This window comes from Gadus morhua, chromosome 11 (genome assembly GCF_902167405.1).
Source record: "Gadus morhua chromosome 11, gadMor3.0, whole genome shotgun sequence".
Classification (NCBI taxonomy): Eukaryota; Metazoa; Chordata; class Actinopteri; order Gadiformes; family Gadidae; genus Gadus; species Gadus morhua.
Window position 1 is genome coordinate 15,375,768 of NC_044058.1, and position 20,001 is coordinate 15,395,768.

The window sequence follows — 20,001 nt, forward strand, 5'->3', positions numbered from 1 at the left end:
GCTTCGCGGCGGTGGTGCCTCGCGGCAACCGGCAGCAGGCAGCATGTCGCAGTTCATGTACTTCAGGGAGTCAAAGCCAAAGTTCCTTTCCCCCAATTCCTTCTCAACCATGGCTGAGATAACCCCAACTACAGTCTTGTTGTTTTAGCACTACAGAGTGGGATGTGATTAAGGACGATAATTTAAACACGCACACAGACTCGGTGATTTGCTACATCGACAAATGCATTGATGACGTCATGCCGCGGATTACTGTACGGACATTTCCCAATCAGAAGCCCTGGGTTAATGGAGAAGTTTGAGCCAAACTTACGGCACGGACTGCCGCCTACAACTCAGGTGATTTGGAGGAGTACAGCAAGTCCAGGTATGCGCTCCGGAGAGCTATTAACAGTGCTAAGAGACAATACAGGGACAGAATGGAGTCCAACTTTGAGGGCTCCAACTCAAGACAAATGTGGACCGGACTCAGAACAATAACGGACTGTCAAGGGACAAGGAGTGTGACTGAGGAAGTGTCTCCATCCTTCCCATCCCCAAGAAGTCAAAAGCGTCCTCCAACGATTACCGCCCAGTAGCACTCACCTCCATTGTCATGAAGTGCTTCGAGCGGTTTGTCAAATCATTCATCACGTCCTCCCTCCCTGACTCACTGGACCCCCTGCAGTTTGCATACAGGGCAAACAGGTCCACAGACGACGCCATTGCCCTCACCCTCCACACTGCCCTGTCCCACCTGGACCAGAGGAACACATATGTGAGAAAGCTGTTCATTAACTATAGTTCAGCATTCAACACCATTGTGCCCTCCAAGCTCGCTGTGAAGCTCAGGGACCTCGGGCTCAACACCGCCCTTTATGACTGGATCCTGAGCTTCCTGACGGGCAGACCCCAGGCAGTGCGGATAGGAAACGCCACATCATCCACCCGAACTCTCAACACTGGCGCACCCCAGGGCTGCGTGCTCAGCCCTCTCCTCTACTCCCTGTTCACACATGACTGCGTGGCCACACACAGCTCCAAGACCATCGTCAAGTTTGCTGACGATATGACCTTCATCGGCCTGATCACCGACGGCGACGAGACGGCGTACAGAGAGGAGGTGAGAGCCCTGACATCTCGGTGCCAGGACAACAACCTCCAGCTCAACCTCAGCAAAACTAAGGAGCTGATTGTGGACTACAGGGAGCGACAGGGAGCCGAACACGCCCCCATCACCATCAACGGGACGACAGTAGAGAGAGTCAGCAGTCTCAAGTTCCTCGGGGTCCACATCTGTGAAGACCTGACCTGGACACACCACACCGATGCCATCACAAAGACGGCAAGACAGCGGCTCTTCTTCCTCCGCAGGCTGCGGAGGTTCAACATGGACTCCAGGATACTTTGCAACTTCTACAGGTGCACCATAGAGAGTATCCTGACCGGCTGCATCACCGCCTGGTACGGCAGTTGCGGAACAACTGCCGTACCAGGTGTACAGAGGTGGTGAAAGCTGCCCATCACATTACCAGGACGGAGTTGCCATCTATGGAGGACCTCTACACTCAGCGCTGCAGGAAGAAGACTAACCGGATGATTAAAGACCCTCACCACAGTCACACAGTAACAAACTGTTTCAGCTGCTCCCGTCTGGTAGACGCTACCGCAGCATCCGGTCTCGCACCACCAGACTCAGTGACAGTTTCTTCCCACGGGCCATAAGATTACTGAACTCATAAACTACATAGCTCACCACTATGACACTTTATAACTTGCCACTTTATACCAGTCGACATCTGGATAAACACGTCTGTTTACATTTTTCATTTATTTAGTTTTGCATTCAGGTCTCTGCTCTACTACTTGTGTTCCTCTTATACACTTACTTTTTATGTGTCTCATTGGCGGGCCAAATTCTCTGGGTGGGCAAGGCAGAGAAAGGGGAGGAGCTTAGTTCCTTTATGACATATGGGACCACATTCCAAAGGCGAGCAGAACACCTAGTGCTCGTTTTACACCGAACGCAAGTTTTGGCCACTGGGGGACCATATGCAGGCTAGGGAAACTCATATTTATGTTAGAAAACCTCATAAAGTGAGATTTTTTTATGCCATGGGACCTTTAAAATAAGAGCAACAATCGAGGACATCCAAGAAGGATGGAAAACTTTTGGCTGACATTTTCTTCCATAAAAAAAGCCTTCGCCATTGTCCAAAAATACCTTGCAGATACTGCATATAAGTTGATTTGTGTTGAAGTTAGTTCAATTATGATTTTTTTTTTTATTATTCTACTGTCCATACCTGCTACCCCAATTATCTGGCCATCTGGGACCGTTCATGTTAACCGTTCACAATCTCTCTGAATAAGTTAAACTTCATCTCTAGTAGCATTCCGTATTCTGTTCGTCTGGCTTTAAGAAACATAACCTATCTCTTTGTAGTAGATCCAGGCAACTCCACAAAGGTGTATGCCTTGCTACATGAATTCATCAGAACCTCTGAGCAGCACCAGCAGGAAGCAGGGTGCTCCGTGAATGAGGCCAGCGGAGGTTAGCCTTCAAATCCCAGGACAGTACCGGTGGATTTTGTAGCAAAGGTTTGTGGTCCTGCGTTCCTTTGCATTCTCATCTGAGCAGCCAACAGAAATCATACATACACAGTACAACAGAAATCACGGCATAAGCTTTATATAAAATCATAAATTACACGGCACACAAAGAGCCAATAAAGCAAAACTAAATACAGGGAAACAACAAAAAACATACCTCGTTGGCTGCATGCTATTTACAGGGACTTTGAAACTAGATTATTTTCGGCGACGCGTATCACAAGCTGTTCACCTTCTCTCATGCCGCTTCTCTAACTGACAGAGATTCTTCTAAAACATCAGCCTTACAAGTGACGTCATTCAACAAACTATTTAAATACAATTTTAAACCCGAATAACGAACACAATTATTGAATTACTAATATAAACAAAAATGAATTTCCTTATGTCTTATAATATGAAAATAATAATTAAATTACAGAAACCTTTTAATGATAACAGTTACACCTTGTGTGTTTCCCGTTCTCAACTAGACACACTCTATATACAGAGAACATCAAAAATCCAGATTTCTCTCGCTCGTTCCTTGTGCCCTGTGGTCACAAAAAACCTCCCTCCCCTATTCCCCAAGGGGTTAATGTGTTTGTGTGTGTGGGTAGGGGGGGGGGGGGGGGGGGGGGGGGGGGGCTATTGCCACATCTCCTGCCTTGAGACAAAAAGTGGGCATCTGTCCATAGTGGAGTAGGAGGTCTCCCAAAATACAGTCTTAATAGACTCTAATTAGATTGATTATTTAGTTGGCCCTCACTCCACGCCTAGTTACCTAAAGAAGATGTCACAGAGTCTCCACAGTGATAGGAAGATTTCTAAGTCAAACAGGTAATTAGTGTGGGAGGGATGAAACATGGAAGGGTTTGATTGGAGAGTGCTACATTGACCTAACAGCCACTCTGTGTGATGCGGGCTCTGTGGGAGGCGGAGCCGAAACATGATATGATATCATTGGTTTGGAGCATGAGCCTGACAGGGAGCATAAGATCATGTCATCACATTAATGTTTTTACAGCCATTTCTTTGGATGGGAAATAAAAAATCTTTTAATATGTGTTCCGAATATTCCTCTAGAGATGATAGAGATGGCAGCCTTGCTCACTAAATGCTTAACGTTGTGGTACTTAAGCGTCGTCATTGTTTCTTGCTGTACTGTCTTCAGCAAATACAGAGCTGCAGCAGAGCCACCAGACCAGCTTCAAGTGGTAACTGTAAGGTTTCATTGTGCCAAACATCTTTTGCTCAGACCGCTTCTACTGTGAAAGGAGCAAAGTCCTGGAACATGTCTAGTTGTCTGTAAGCAATAAATGTGTTTTATTTGATCTAGTTGCATTTAGTTTATCTTATTTTTACCTTGTGCTTTATTGTATCTCCCTGTACTCAGTTGACCTTCTTTTGTGCTCACTGTTGGGTATTATCTTCTATCTTCTTTTTTTTTTTGCTACCTTGTGCTTTGAAGGGACGGCTGTAAAAAATTAGCGTCCACTGAAAGAAGAATAATGCATGCATTTGACAGTCCCTATTTGCTGTATCTATCCCTATCAAATACAACACAAACCAATCATAATTTAGGTAGGCAGTGGGTTCTGACAATACTCACTGCACCTCAGCAGGACATAAGACTTCATCCCTGGGTGTTAAAGTGGACTTGAACCAGGGCTGCCGTGAGTGAATAAAGACAGACGGAATAGCATCCATCCAGTGTTTCCAAGGAGGAAATAAACAACCAGAGACCTCAGTGTAGGAGGTCAGGCTAATTATGAATATAATTCACAATTTTATATCCTCATTTGTGCCTGGAACCCTCTATTGAAAAGGTTTAGTCCATTTTTGTCAGAGCACCTCTGCCCTTGATGGAAAGGAAGGTCAAGGATGAGGCTTCTTTGACAGGCAGAGGGTGTGAGGTCCCCTCTCTGGTCTGGGAATCATTCATGTTTCAAAATATATATATATATATATTGAAACATGAAAATATAATAATAGATAATTATATATATATTTATATATAAATGCACTGTACATCCTGCGTATACATAGAGCAGTGGGTTAAAACCCTAGTATTACCGATGGAAATCTTCCCCTGCTCTGAGCCCTGACGCCTTCCCTGAAGGAGACGGGAAGATAAAGGTCCCATCCACCTTTACTTGGTTTCTGAAGACATTTTCCCTTCAAGGCCACACTTCCCATTCTGCCTCAAACTCAATTTTAAGGATGGAAATGACATGGCAACTGGATGATAAATATCAGGTTGGGTTTTTCATAGAGCTGTCAGTTAAACGCGTTATTAACGGCGTTAACGCAAACCAAATATTAACGGCGTTATTTTTTATCGCGCGATTAACGCAATTATTTTATATTAAAAAAAAATTAAAAAAAATGTTTTTGTTTTTTTTTTGGCTCAAAACAAAGAAGCAGTAGCCTGACTGCTATGTTCAAATGACATTTGTTCAAAGCAGTCCTTTAATTGCAGTATAGGCTCTTTTTTTGTATCGACCTGTTTTGATCAGTGTATATGCCAATGTTGTTATCAATAAAAAATCATTTGCACAAGGCAAGCCGATGCACTTCACCATGTTGATAAGAGAATTAAAATGAGAAGAATTATGGGACAAAAAAATCAAGGGATATTTAGCATAGAAAAAGAATTTGCGATTAATCGCGATTAATTAGAGTTAACTATGACATTAATGCGATTAATCACGATTAAATATTTTAATCGCTTGACAGCTCTATAATCGTTTTTAGTTTGAGCAGCACCATTTTGTACTTCACATTGATTGACTCACACAGGACCCACTGATCCTCATATCAGCAACCGCTGAATGCCCCTGATAGGAAGAGACGGGCAGCATGTTCCTCCAGAGCAGGTGAACCAGGGGATGAGGGCAGGTGATCTACCATCACACAACTGGTAGTGGACACAACAACGGTGTGTGTACGTGTGTACACGGGAAAGTACACGGTTAAGCATGCTCTCTCTCTGACACACATACTCACACACAAACGTCGCACACACACACACACATACCCAGCCCCCCCCGAAACACACACACACACACACACACACACACACACACACACACACACACACACACACACACACACACACACACACACACACACACACACACACACACAAAAACAGACATACACAAACCCCAACACACACACACACACATTCTAAAACTGTCTAACACACACACACACACACACACACACACACACACACACACACACACACACACACACACACACACACACACACACACACACACACACACACACACACAGACACACACACACACACACTTCACTGTTTGTCAATCTCTCCAAGTATTTGTCACCATGGATAAATGTCCTTCTAGCGAGGACCGTAACCCTGGACAACGAATCATAAGAGACTGTTGAGCTGCAGGCTAGTCGATCTCCAAGCGCACACTAAAGGGTAGTGCGCTCGCACACACACACACACAACCAAGCACACACATAATACCTGCATGCAGACATTTCAGCAGGCAAACATAGCAATACAGACCATGTTCGCCAATACAGACACATGGTTTTGGAAGTCAGAATAGAGAACAGCAAAAAGAAAAGTGTGCACCACATAATGGAATACAGAGGTCTTTTGGTAAGAGTGGACAGGTTCAGGGACCAGACAGGACTGACTTATTTTTACACTGAACAACAAGAATCTGTGTGTGTCTGTGTGTGTGTGTGTGTGTGTGTGTGTGTGTGTGTGTGTGTGTGTGTGTGTGTGTGTGTGTGTGTGTGTGTGTGTGTGTGTGTGTGTGTGTGTAAAGATTACTCTACTAAGGTATGTCAAGCCATAAGGTGTATCAAATGTGAAAGTCTATGCATCCCATTTGCAATCATTAAGCTCTGTGGATAAGATTTTGCAGTACTACTAAACAAAGGGAGAGAACGAGCGAAGGAAAGAGAATACGATTTTTTCAAAATAAACTATTAGACAAAAATATCCCCCTCTGCTCCCTCCCTCCATATGTTTCTTCTAATATCGAGAAGGTTTTGCATTTCACCGCAACAGTGATTGACAGGCAAGATGGATACTCCCCACCAATCAGGGAACAGATGCCCTGATTGGTCAGAATGGAGTCAGGAGCGGTCTAAAATCTAAATTGGCCCATCAAGAGGCAGGGGTGGTCATCTTGGAACAGACAATCTCACAACACATTTCAAACACCCATTGCTGATGGATAGCTGTGACGTTTGTGCACACTGATTACTCAATGTGCAACAGGTGTGCAGCCTCACAACAGCCCCGGACTCTAATCAGACTTGGCCGGATGAGGCCGCTTAAAGCAGCCATCATCCACACACAGTCCCACAGCCATCTTTAGCTTATTTAAAATGTCCTGGTCCAACAACACAGGTACGGCCCCCTCGCCCCTCGGCCCGGACCAAAGCGTTGGGGTTGTGAATGCAGCGGTTAGTGAGACCACACTGTAGGCACACCAGCTGTGGCCTACTGGTATGCCCTCCATCTATCCATCCCTCCACCACCTCTGCAGCCCAAACACATGCTAAGCAGGCCACTGCCCCTGGTGCAACCCCCCCCCTCTCTCTCTCACATTCAGCTGCAAATTAGCCCTGGCCTCTGTGATGTTTGATGTGACACATAATGAGGATGGATTCTCATTTGCACAGGTCACTATGAGCAACTCCCAAGTGGCACGCGTAAGTAATATCAATAAGATGCATATGAATCACACATTTGCACACGAACACGCACGCAAACAAACACACAATTTGTTTTGAAAAGTTGGACATCTCTCCTCAGAAACAGGTAGAACAGAACAGCCCATACTGAATCCTAGTATTTCCCAATTGTAACTGAAATTATTTTTATGAAGCTTTATTACTTTCAAGCTTCAATTATTATAACAACTCTGGTTTGGTCCCACCTAGCAAACATACAAAAATGCAATCACATACATGGTCAAGCAATAGCACACACACACACACACACACACACACACACACACACACACACACACACACACACACACACACACACACACACACACACACACACACACACACACACACACACACACACACACAAAGAGAGAGTGACATGCAGAATCTCTGTCTTAACAGGAGACGGGCCATCTCACGGAGACATCTAGGACAGTGGATGTGGAGTGACTGCTGCTGGGCTGCAGGCGGCCTGTTAGTCTGGAGCAGGTAAACCAGGAGAAGAACGCAGGTACACACAAGTGCACTTGTGGACAAACATGCAGGTGAAAACACAGCATCACACACGAGACATATACGTACATACACACACACACACACACACACACACACACACACACACACACACACACACACACACACACACACACACACACACACACACACACACACACACGCACACACACATAAGTTAACCATAGAAACAGATAAATGGACACAAACATGGTTTAGCAGCATGCAGCAGCTGTAAACACCACCACAGAACAGGTCTAAAATGGAAAGGCTGGATAAGGAATGTGGGCATAGTCAGGCAGAAGACAAGAAAGCCAACCCTTTTGCTTTTGAGACTCAGCTTGAGAGCCATTCGAGTTGCTACCAGGGAAACTGGCCAAACCAGTCGCCACTGGCTGCAACGAGAGCCAACAGGCACATTATCCTGGACGGAATACAGTGGGACCTGGTGCGCTTCAATCTTTTTTTTGTTTTGGTGGCACCTAGCAACAATTCCTAGCAAGCATTCAATGAGGTTCGACTGAGCTGCCGCCGCTGGGCCCGGTTCACGACTACCTGCCGACCCGGCCCGGGCTCAACGTATCTCGGACCGGCTGGACCTCCACAGACACACGAATGAGTCCAGGGCATTACGCATTAGCGATCGTGCTTCTCATTGACCCGGCGGTCAGTTAGAGGTTTGGCTTTGATTGGATCCCACAGGGCTGCACCCAGCATCTATCGACCGCCCCTAAATGGGAACAACTACTAAACCGTTAAACACTCACACACACACACACACACACACACACACACACACACACACACACACACACACACACACACACACACACACACACACACACACACACACACACACACACACACACACACACACACACAAACAATTATTCTCTGCCCCAGACGTTACGGGGTTTTGAACACACATTTGAAGATGTATTGCTTTGACTTTAGCATGCAACCTCTAAGGAGGCTTTGTTAAGAAGATAACCCAGACGGAGGATACAAGTAAACGTCCAGCGCTTTCGGAGCGGTTTCCCTCTCACGCCGTGGCTAAAGAGGTGTTGACTGTGACCCATTGATGTCCTCATTAGACGCAGCCTACCGAGCACCCAGGGGACTGCTAATGCACTGGTCATTATGTGGGGGGGTGGATGGTGGATGGGGGGGGCACCGACGGCTAATACTTGTGTGTTACTTTTTTCCTTCGTAAAAAAAATATCGATAGAACCACGAGGGACAACAGGCACACAAACAAAGAGCGACATGCATTTTCAATAAGAGAACATTTTTGCTGAGCCCTGTGCTGACTTTGTGTGTTGCTGAATCGGTAAACAGGAAAATGAGTTTTCTTGTTCGCAATGCGGTGATACAAGCTAAAGTCGTAGAAGACCATGGTCATTCTTTATCTGTCAGCATGAACATGTTCAAGGCCTGTTTCTTTTGACATGAGGGCGGAAATTACTTGAATTTGATGATACTTTCATATCAGTTATATATTTATTTTTTGGTGTGTGTTTTGTAATTGTTTCTTGTCAGTCGGTATCATTGCCAAGTCACCCGTCTACCTCTGGCTGATGTTTGCTTGATTGGTTCAGCACATCTTGTTCTCTATTTAAAAGGCTGTGAACGCGTGAAAAGTGAGGAGATGGCGGCCATGTTGCTCCAATGCGGACGGCTCAAAGTTCCCAAGGCTATCAACTGTTTACATGTTTCAAATAAAAAGCCTTTCTTTAGCATACAATGGAAGTCACGGTAAAGACTGCGTAGACTAAGCCCAGCCAACATAATTAGTTGCCTAGGGACCTGTTGTCAGGTAGAGCTTTCTGGTTCAGACAATTCAAAAAGACTCCTCCCGCCCCCCTCCTCCCCCCGAAGCCCGTCTTTCATAGATTTCAAGGGTAGCATCCGCATGAGACAATCATTAGCAGACGTCACAAAGGAATGAATATCTAAACTCCTTGCTGCCGCTGAAAGACCACTGATACTAACTGAAGGGAAGGAGCACCGTGATGGAAGAAAGAAACAGAAAGCCCCTCCTGAAGATAGAACTGCAAACAAAGACAGAGATAGAGACCCCTGGACTAGAGAGACAGAGAGTGAGGCAGAGACAGAGAGTGAGAGAGACAGAGAGATGGAGCGAGACAGAGAGATGGAGAGAGAGTGAGACAGAGAGAGAGAGAGATAGAGAGAGTGAGACAGAGACAGAGAGTGAGAGAGACAGAGAGATGGAGCGAGACAGAGAGATGGAGAGAGAGTGAGACAGAGAGAGAGAGAGATAGAGAGAGTGAGACAGAGACAGAGAGTGAGAGAGACAGAGAGATGGAGCGAGACAGAGAGATGGAGAGAGAGTGAGACAGAGAGAGAGAGATAGAGAGAGTGAGACAGAGACAGACAGACAGACAGACAGAGAGAGGGAGAGAGAGAGGGAGAGGGAGAGAGAGATGGAGAGAGAGGAGACAGAGAACGGAGAGATAGAGGAGACGGAGTGCGAGAGGGCAAGAGAAAGAGAGAGACGGCGTATAAGAGAGAACAGAGACAGCGAGCCCGGAGCGAGGAAAAGGGGCCTTGGGGAAAAATAACCAGTGCAGGGGACACATTAAGGGAGAAAGGGCCCCGCGACAAGCCTCCTTTGGGGTGCAGTGGGCTGTGAGACAGGTCCATTCAGCCCCTCGTCCACGCACTGTGTCCCACCACGCCTGAGTGCCCTCACCGGGGTAGCAGCGCTGGCCACGGACCCCAGAGTTAACCAGTCGATTTCGCTGAAGCGCCAGGGGAACGGGTAGTGAGCAGAGGGGGCAGGCGGTGGCGGTGGGTGGGGTGGTGTTTGGTGGGCTGGGTGGGGGGGGGGGGGGGGGGGGGGGGGGGGGGGGCGTGGACGGACCTGCCACACCAAAGGGATCACGCCGGCCAGCCAAGAATATTAATTGTTTTTAAATGAAGTGGAAGTCTCTTTATTGGGTGTCTGGTGTTGGTTTGTTATCTGCGCACTGAAAGGGCCCCCTCGCTCTTTGGTCTCACCGCCTTTGAAAGGAGCAACTGACTCTGGATGAGGTCATTGATCAGCAGGAGCTGCTTTCTCCCTGTGTTTTTTTTTTGTGTGTCCTGCCCCCTTTAACCGCCCCCACTATTGTGCCCCCGCCAAATCCGTCCACAATGTGGCCGCGGTCAATAAACATATCTGCTAATGCCTTGTCCCGGGTTTGCTTAGTAGCTTCTGTTTAACAATTGAGATAATGCAATAAAGCGGCCATGTTTTTTTAACAGACTAAGCGGCTGAAGTGTACTTCATCCGGGAGGCGATCTGTCTGTGACGCTACGGTGTCATAGGCAGTAGTCTGGATCAGAGTGTGCTTAAGATGGGGGTGCTGTTACCCCCTACGGGGACGTCAGGTGAACATCATCGAGAAACATTTAATCCAAAGCACCACTTAACCACTGGATCCCTTTTGCTGAACAAACTTTTTTCTTCTTATCTTTTTATGACCCAATCGATTTTGCAGAAATTTATATTTCATGGTGGAGAACAAAATTATATAACGAAAATGAGTGGAGGACAAGGTTTTCAACCTGTTTTCATTAATATTTTAATGTTGATGTTTCCATTCCCAGATGACACAGACTCACTTTTTGAGTTAAGATGAGAAAGGAAACCCCTACTGCTGACTTCCTACGAGTGAAAAACATCTTCTGTAATCAGGCGATTATATTTATATATTTATTATATATTTATAAGTAAAATATAAAATATCCTCTTGTGAGGAATCCTGAGCAAATGTACTTCCACCTGTACGTTCCATGACAGGCCTACAGTGACTCGTCTAGCTTAAAAGCTGGGTGCATTGTGCGGTGTGCGTCCTTGCCTGCATTTGCCCACCCACTCCTTTGGTCTGCACTGATCACTGCACTGGCCAGGTTGGCCAGTGCGTGTGTGTGTGTGCGTGTGTGTGTGTGATGGGGTGTGTGCGTGGAGGGGTGCGGTGGGGTGGGGTAGGGGACTGCGGACAGAGGAAATTACAGATAATTTCCTCTGCTGTCTCCCTTTAAAAAATGGGGGTGGTGGTGGCGATGGTGTGTGTGTGTGTGTGTGTGTGTGTGTGTGTGTGTGTGTGTGTGTGTGTGTGTGTGTGTGTGTGTGTGCGTGTGACAGGCTCCTAACAAAGGCTAGATAGTTCACGACAGGAAGACGGTGCTAGGATTTCGCGACGCCGTGAATAAGGTAAGATATTAAGCCAGCGGAGAGAAGAAAAAGATGCTACAGGTTGCTGGCTAAGATCCCTTTGTGGGAGTATGTCTTTGTGTGATGCTGTCTAGCTCATGAATAGCCCGTCTCCCTCACACTCTTCCATTGAAAAAATTGGCTTCTAAATACATGCTATTAGAATATTTGTATGGATGACTAATAAGTTATTAGTTGCAATTACTGGTCATCTATTAGTCCGGTATAATAGACTGATTAGGCAGTGGCCCTTTTAACTTCTGAAGAAGTAATTTGGGGAGGCAGCCTACCTTTGACGAGGCAAAGAAAGGGCTACCTTTATTCGGACCATATCTCGCTATTGTACTAAGAGACATGTTATAATGGGATCGCTGGGGACGGCAGCAGATTGATAAAATCAATGGCGAGCAAATAATTTTGGTGCCATTGTCTGCATAATTCACAGGAACACGAGATGAGAGGCGGGCAAGAGGGCACTTAAAACAGGACGAATGGTGTATCATCTTGTGTGCATTATAAAACCTAAACTTGATGTAAGTCCTTTGGCGAGGGAACACGGACGCGACAGACGGTTCCATCAGCGCTTTGTCGTCCTCGTACGAAACGAGCACCTTATTAAAATGGACGCCTCATCTCAGGCATGAGATGTTCCCCAAGGTAATGTCACATCTACCATGTGGGAGACCTGGGTTTGAACCCTTGGAAATTGAAAGCACACCTTTCCAGCACAGGTAGGACTGGTCCTTTGTCAAAGACGATGACAAAGTTCACACTGAGTTTTCTCAGGGACGCGTCATTGTCCCGGAATGAGCTGGCGAAGATGGGAGACTTCGCCGGTTTGTCATTAGAGAGAACTGTGCCGAACAGTGCAAACTGAGGCTATGCTAAGATGTTAGAACCCAGCGGGTTTTCATCCTATAAATAAAGACATTAAAATATGCAAAGTGAGTGGGGTCCGAAACAGTGCAATATTCAGTTTAGGTTTACCAAAAGGTTAATCAGAAAGACGACCATGATATTTTGCCGTCCAATGTGTTCCATTCTGCAGTAAAACCAGGACAATGCCATGTTTACACAGTAGGACGGTCTCTTAACTAAATGGAATAAACAGATCAAATTGAAGAGTAACTATCGTGATGAACATCTGATCAATAGAGAACATAATATCTCAACAGATAGAGGCCATCTGACGTCTTCAAATGCCTGCTCCTTCACCTGTGGTCTCAGATAAGGGCAGAGCTTTGTCGACATGGGACATGTTTCCATGGGCGATGATGACACCTCTCTACCATCATGGGCAGACAACACATGCCGCGCACCCTCTCTCTCTCTCTCTCTCTCTCTCTCTCTCTCTCTCTCTCTCTCTCTCTCTCTCTCTCTCTCTCTCTCTCTCTCTCTCTCCTCCTTTTGTTTATTCTAATGTGGTCTGGAGGGAACAGCTGGTGGTGACACAGGATTGATTATGCTGTTCCCACAGTGACATATTCAAAGGGCGGCCGAGGAAGACGCCATTGTTGCCTGTGATCTGTGGATGACAGGCCTGCCTGTTGCACCAGCTCTGCACTGGCGAGCGCATGGTGCGGAGGGGAACAGGGCACGCATTGGGGGAGGGGAGTGTGTGTGTGTGTGTGGGGGGGGGAGATACACACGTGGACACACATACACACACACACACACTCACGCTTGATCTGAAATGTAATAAAATACGATGTGGAGAAAAGAACGACTGTCATGATTTTGATTATTTATTATTTTAACAGGATACAGACGAAAGACCGGCTACAACGACACTATGGGATCAGCTGCCGCCCCTTGAACACATCCACCGGCAACTGCGGCAGCGCATCGCCTGGAAGGGGATCTAAAGGTAAACAGATCCTGGCCTCAAACCGCGGGACAATAGCGCCCACACAGGTAAGGAAGAAGAGGGAGGGAGGGAGACGGGGAGCGGGGGATTGAATCCCAGCCAGTCAGCTGGCCAGCCATCCCCGGCTGCTGCATCACAGGGCTCCGTTTGGATCATTTGGTGGGTAATTGCCGCGCTGCAAGTGAGCCACTCCACATGAATGGAAGCGCAGTAAAGCGGCAGTGGTCAGGATCATTGCCTGCTCTCAGGTAATAGCCTTCACCACCCTCCTGTGTCCGCGTCTGCCCCCACCCTCTCTCTCTCTCCCTCCCTCCCTCCCCACCAGCACTCCTCCCCCCCTCCCTTCTTGTGACTCAATGATAGGTATAAAGTATAGCCAGGATGAGTGGAGCGCGGCGGGGTATGGGAGGCAAAAAAGAAACAGAGTGAGTGTGTGGGGGGGGGGGGGGGGGGGTGATGTAGGCTTTCCATAATGACCTGTAATGAGATTTTTGTCTTGGGAGCATTAGATAGAAGTGTGTGTATGTGTATGTGTATGTGTGTGTGTGTTTGTGTGTTCTTGAAGTGTTAGTGTGTGTCGGAGACCCTCAAGATCTCCCTGCCTCCCCCTCCATATGTGCATGTAATAAGTAATTGCCTGAAGTCTCCTTGAAGTAGCTCACCGCGGCGCACGCGCTGCTCCCAAAGGGGCTCATGAATGCCCACCACTCGCCTATTACCCAAAGTGATACTCCTGGAGCTCCGGCATACGTCTCAATCTTCCTCTTCAATCCCCCCCTCATACCCCCACCTACTCCTTCCTCACCTCCTCCTCATCCATTTCTTCTCCCTGCAATTGAGGAAACAGCTGCTGCCGTTTGATGTCTAGCCTCCCACCAGGTCACCGGGGTACGGCTGCACTCAACAGGTTAGCTGCGGCGCCCTATAGGCTATAGCGTTATGCTATTCTTCCTTAGCCAGGCTGCCACTGGTGTTCACCTTGTTCACCGTTTAACTGACCTGTTGCATGGACTGATAGCAATCGATGCCCACAGGACAAGCAGCAGCAGCAGCTGGTTACTGTTGCAGAGTCTAGGTGGAGGCTATAGTCAGCCGTTGGGTTTTGGAGTAGGGATGGTCAGCCGATGACCGTTGTTTGCCGACATTGGCACTTCTTATACAAACACAAATGGCAGTATGCATACTACGTGCCTGCACACGTATACACACGCACACACACACACATTCAAGGTCATTACCTATGTTGTATCCCCCCCCCCCACACACACACACTGCTAGGCTGTACACATCTACTAAACCCATCGTTTTCAATGGGATAATTAACGTACAGTATAGCGGGCGTACAAAGGTACCTGTTTGATGTATCGTTGCTTCTCTGGAGAGAGAGAGAGAGAGAGAGAGAGAGAGAGAGAGAGAGAGAGAGAGAGAGAGAGAGAGAGAGAGAGAGAGAGAGAGAGAGAGAGATAAGAGGAGGGTAGAGGATCAAAAAAGAGAATGAGAGAGAATGAGAGCGAGGAGAGAGATAGAGATATTGAGAAGGAAAGAGGAATAAATGAGAGGAAACAGCGAGAAAGGGGGGAAGAGAGAGTGAGGTGGAGATAGAGAAGGTGAAAGGGGAGGATAAAGGTGGGAGAGAAAGGAGGGGAGAGAATGAGAGAGTGGGGAAAGAAGGACAGATGAACAGAAAGAAGGATAGAGAGAAGGGTAGAGGAGAGAAAGAGAGAGGAGAGAAGAAGTAAGAGGGTATGAAGAAGGATAGAGAGAAGGAGAGAGAGAAGCAGAGTTTTTTGAGATTGATGAGGGTTGCAGAAGGCACTACAGTACATACTTAGCTCTCAGGTGGGTCTTAGAATTAAGTGCTTTCAGAGTGTGTGTGTGTGTGTGTGTGTGTGTGTGTGTGTGTGTGTGTGTGTGTGTGTGTGTGTGTGTGTGTGTGTGTCCTGAGGGCCTGAGTCTCTCACCAGACTTTTTCACCATGGTGGAAAGTGACCCATGGTGACCACAGGCCTTATCTGACCCACACTGGCTGTGTTGTGTGCGTGTGCATGTGTGTGCGTTTGCTCGACCCTCCGTGACGCAATCTGAATTTACTACAACAGAAACACCCACTAGTCTGCTGCACACACACACACACACACAGACACACTGCACAGACACACACACACAAACAAACAGCTGTGTGTGTCGGCCATCTCATTTGTCGCGATTGTTTTTGGGAGGTGGTGGGGTTGGAGGGGGGTTAAGTTGCATAGCTGCAGCGCTCTTGAGCCATGCTGGAGAGCGAGTGCACCATGTGGATCCGTTCTCAGTGTCCATCGGGCGCAGGGACTCATTTGCATTCCTTTGTTGGGGAATAAAAGACACCTATTCTGGGGACAGAGTTTACCAGCTGCCGTCCTGGGCCCCGCTCATTACAGCCCTGCTGATCGGATGAGAACGCCAGCACATGTTCAACATGCGCTGCCTCTCACGCACACCCTCACATTTACACGCGCGCGTTCACGCACACACACACGCACACCGGCACGAGGCCTGCGGGACCCACACGAGCATCAAAACAAAACAAACACGGGGGGGAAGTGCATGCTCCACTCTCACCCCCCCCCCCCCCCACCCACCACCTCTCAAACACACACACACACACACAATATAGCATTCATAAACAAATGATCCGTGAACAACACAAGCAGTCCAGGAAAGGGAGACATGCACGGGCAAATGCGTCTTGTGAACTGACACTTGCCATGTGTGTGTGTGTGTTCTGTGAGACGCAACAGGTCAAAGGTCGCCGTCTATTCCACCATCGATCTGTGTTTCTCGTGGCACGACACTCGTATAATAAAGCAAGCTTTGTGGGAGGAAATTTGTACAGAGAACCCAGTTTTTTTTTCCCAATTTGTCCATTCATGCCCCAATCATATTGGGGAATTGAACGATCAGTTGGAAAATATTTGTGATGAAACACCGCTTTAAGTATAGGTGTAACATGTTTCGTGGAAAAATGGCACACTGCTACACACAAACACACACACACACATAATAGGTTGTTTAAAGTCCACAAACTCACGATGCTTGCGACTGATTAAAGGTTTTAATTATATTTAAACAGATGATTGGACACGTGGAGAAGGGCCTCATTCCATGCCTTGATATCGGGTCCTTTACAGATGTATACAAAAGTAAACACACAGCCCGCCTTCTTTAATCACCATCATGTTCAAATGAAACACTCCCTACACTCCCCATACTTCAATACAATATGTCACGGGACCGCCTCTCCCCGGCACCACCCCCCTCTTGCTTGTGTGACGGTGGGCTGCAGCAGAGGCATACATGTGAACGCATCTTTACATGTATGCATGTGTGTGTGTGATCATGAAGGGCTCGTGATATTTAGGTCCACATAATGTGATTTCCATCCACAATTACCTGGCCATTGTTCAGTCTTTAGGCTTTTCTTTTCACCAGCACTCCTTTATCCCGTTTCTGCATTAATTGCCTCTTGCCGAGATGGTTGTGTGGTGAACAGAACGTTAGCGTAGCACAGACCCATGGAGGGGGAGCCACCACAATGACACTCCAGCGATGCTACATGCAAGCTAACACTCAAGTGCCCTTCTCAGTTGTCATTAAGTGCAGTTTTTAGTGCTTAATCAAAAATCAATTTAAAAAATAAAAGGCTATGTTAATTATATATTTTTCTTACTTCCCCCCCTCTCCCTGCTCATCATTGTGGAATGAAACCTGCCCTGTTGGATAAATAGCGGGGGATAATCAAAATAATAATAATATAAAGACAAAGGCTCATGACGAGCACAGGGACACAACAGAGAACAACAATACATACTTTTTTGTAATTATAGAAAATAGAAAGGAGGCTGGAATAATATGTTTCAGTCTGTGAATCATTCAGTGATAACAAAAAGATATAATATTTTTTTTTTTAATATTTTGAGAGTAGACCAGACAAGAGTTAGTCATTTTTCTTCAGCAAAATATGTTATTTGTATTTGAAAAGTTTGACAGTCTTCCTAATGTGTTGTCATCACTGTGTGATGACAATGGTCTGTTCACCTCCATGGCAGTGTTTCTTTTGCCTGTCCTTCCTTGACCAGACACTGCCCCAAGCTGGGGGTGTTGGTCTACCGTGTACCAGTACTTTCACGGTCACAAGCAGATAAAAAAATGATCATGGTTTTCTTTTTAGTTATTCCTTGCTGATTTCATTTTTTACTTTCACCTCTAGAATTGTTCCATCCTTAAAGCAAGTTTTCTGTTTTTAAATTTGGAAATGTCGAAGAATGTTAGAACTTGACATGCTATTTCACTCAATCATGGCCCTCACTAAAACAGTGTGACCGGTGAAAAATGTTAGACGCAAAACGGAAATCAGTCAACATTTCAACATTCATCTTCATCTTTCAACAGTCAAGTTGAAAAAGAAAATCAGACTTTGCTTTTTTTAAGGATACATGAAACTCACAGGTTTTCATTTCGCTGTTGGGCCATAAACCCACAAATTAATTAAATATAAATGGGACTTGGTGGGGTGGGGGTGCTGGTAGGGTACTGTCTATACCGGATTCAACAGTGAATGGGGTAGCACGGAACGGCCTGGTTAATAGGCCTTGCTTTCAGTATTTTTTTCATCCTATTCACCATTATTGCGATTGTAGCAGACCCATAGCTGAAAGAGGAGCAATGTGATGGTTATGCTGTCACAATAGAGACGGCCAAGAGCCTTGGTGAAAAATATTATTCAACCCGCTACCTCCCCCATCCTCCTCTACTGAAGCCAGAGACAAATAAAACAGGGCCCCGGCAGAATTATTTGGTCGCAACTACTAGAGCTTGTGGTAATTACTATAATGATGTCTCCAAGTCAGGGAACAGCCAGGGCAACAGGAACTGTGTGCAGAGGGGGTCACAAGGCAGGCAGGGCCCAGTCAGTCCTCGAATGAACACACACAACCCCGCAGAGGGTGGAAGCGAGACACGCTTCTTAAGAACCCATCTGAAAATGAACGGAGATGATGAACGGCTCTCTTGCTCTTGCGAGCGTTTAACAAATAACGCTGAACGCAGGGGAAAATAGAAAATCTGACCAGACAACCATGACACGTTTGGGTTGAGCGATAGCATCGTCTTACTGGTGTAAAAACAGATCAAGCCGTATCACAAATGGACCAAACATTTACCTTACACCTTTATATATTTCACATAGATAAACCAACAGCCGTATCCTCTTCTTAATATCTAAAGCCTCCAGGCTGCACATTGAGCACATCGCCAACCTAGCACCGTTTGCTCGGAGGGAAACTGCGGTTTCATTGGGGCTCTGTGATTGGCTGCGCAGGCGTACACGCAGGGCACGGTAGGCTGATGATGGACACAGATGTTTCCCCTCACGTCCGCGAGCATGTGACCGCGTGGCGTACCGAACGCCCCTGCCCGGCGCCCGGCCCAGGCGCCTGCCTCTCCTCTTGGTCCTGGCGACATCATACGCGCGGCGCCACTTGACTCTGATGCGTCCTGAAAGCTGGGGGATGTACATCGCCATAACAACATCAACGCGCTTCGCCAGGTTTTCAAGACACAGACATGTCTTATTATAATTATATTTATTTATATGCAGCCTCTTATTTTTCTTCCTTATAAACAGCCCGGCCGTACAGTCAGTTTGACTGTTCTTTTGCAATTCTCCTCCATGTACTGGTTCTCCTCAGAACAAATGGGGGCCCAAGGACCACCACAGTTGTGTTGGCAGTGGTGGTCGACGCAGTCTCAGCACGTGTGTGTGTGTGTGTGTGTGTGTGTGTGTGTGTGTGTGTGTGTGTGTGTGTGTGTGTGTGTGTGTGTGTGTGTGTGTGTGTGTGTGTGTGTGTGTGCGCATGCGCGCGCACGCACACAGAGGTAACAGGAAGGAAGGGAGGGGGGGGATCTGCGACTGCCTTATTTACGGTTGGCATCTGCATAATGAGACGACGGGCCAATGGGAGCGCGGGCTGGCGGGGGTCACCGGGTGGCACGCCTTCCGTTTTAATGGGCACGCCGGGGAAACTTTCAATCCTTCTTGACATTTCTCGTAGCGCAAAAAATA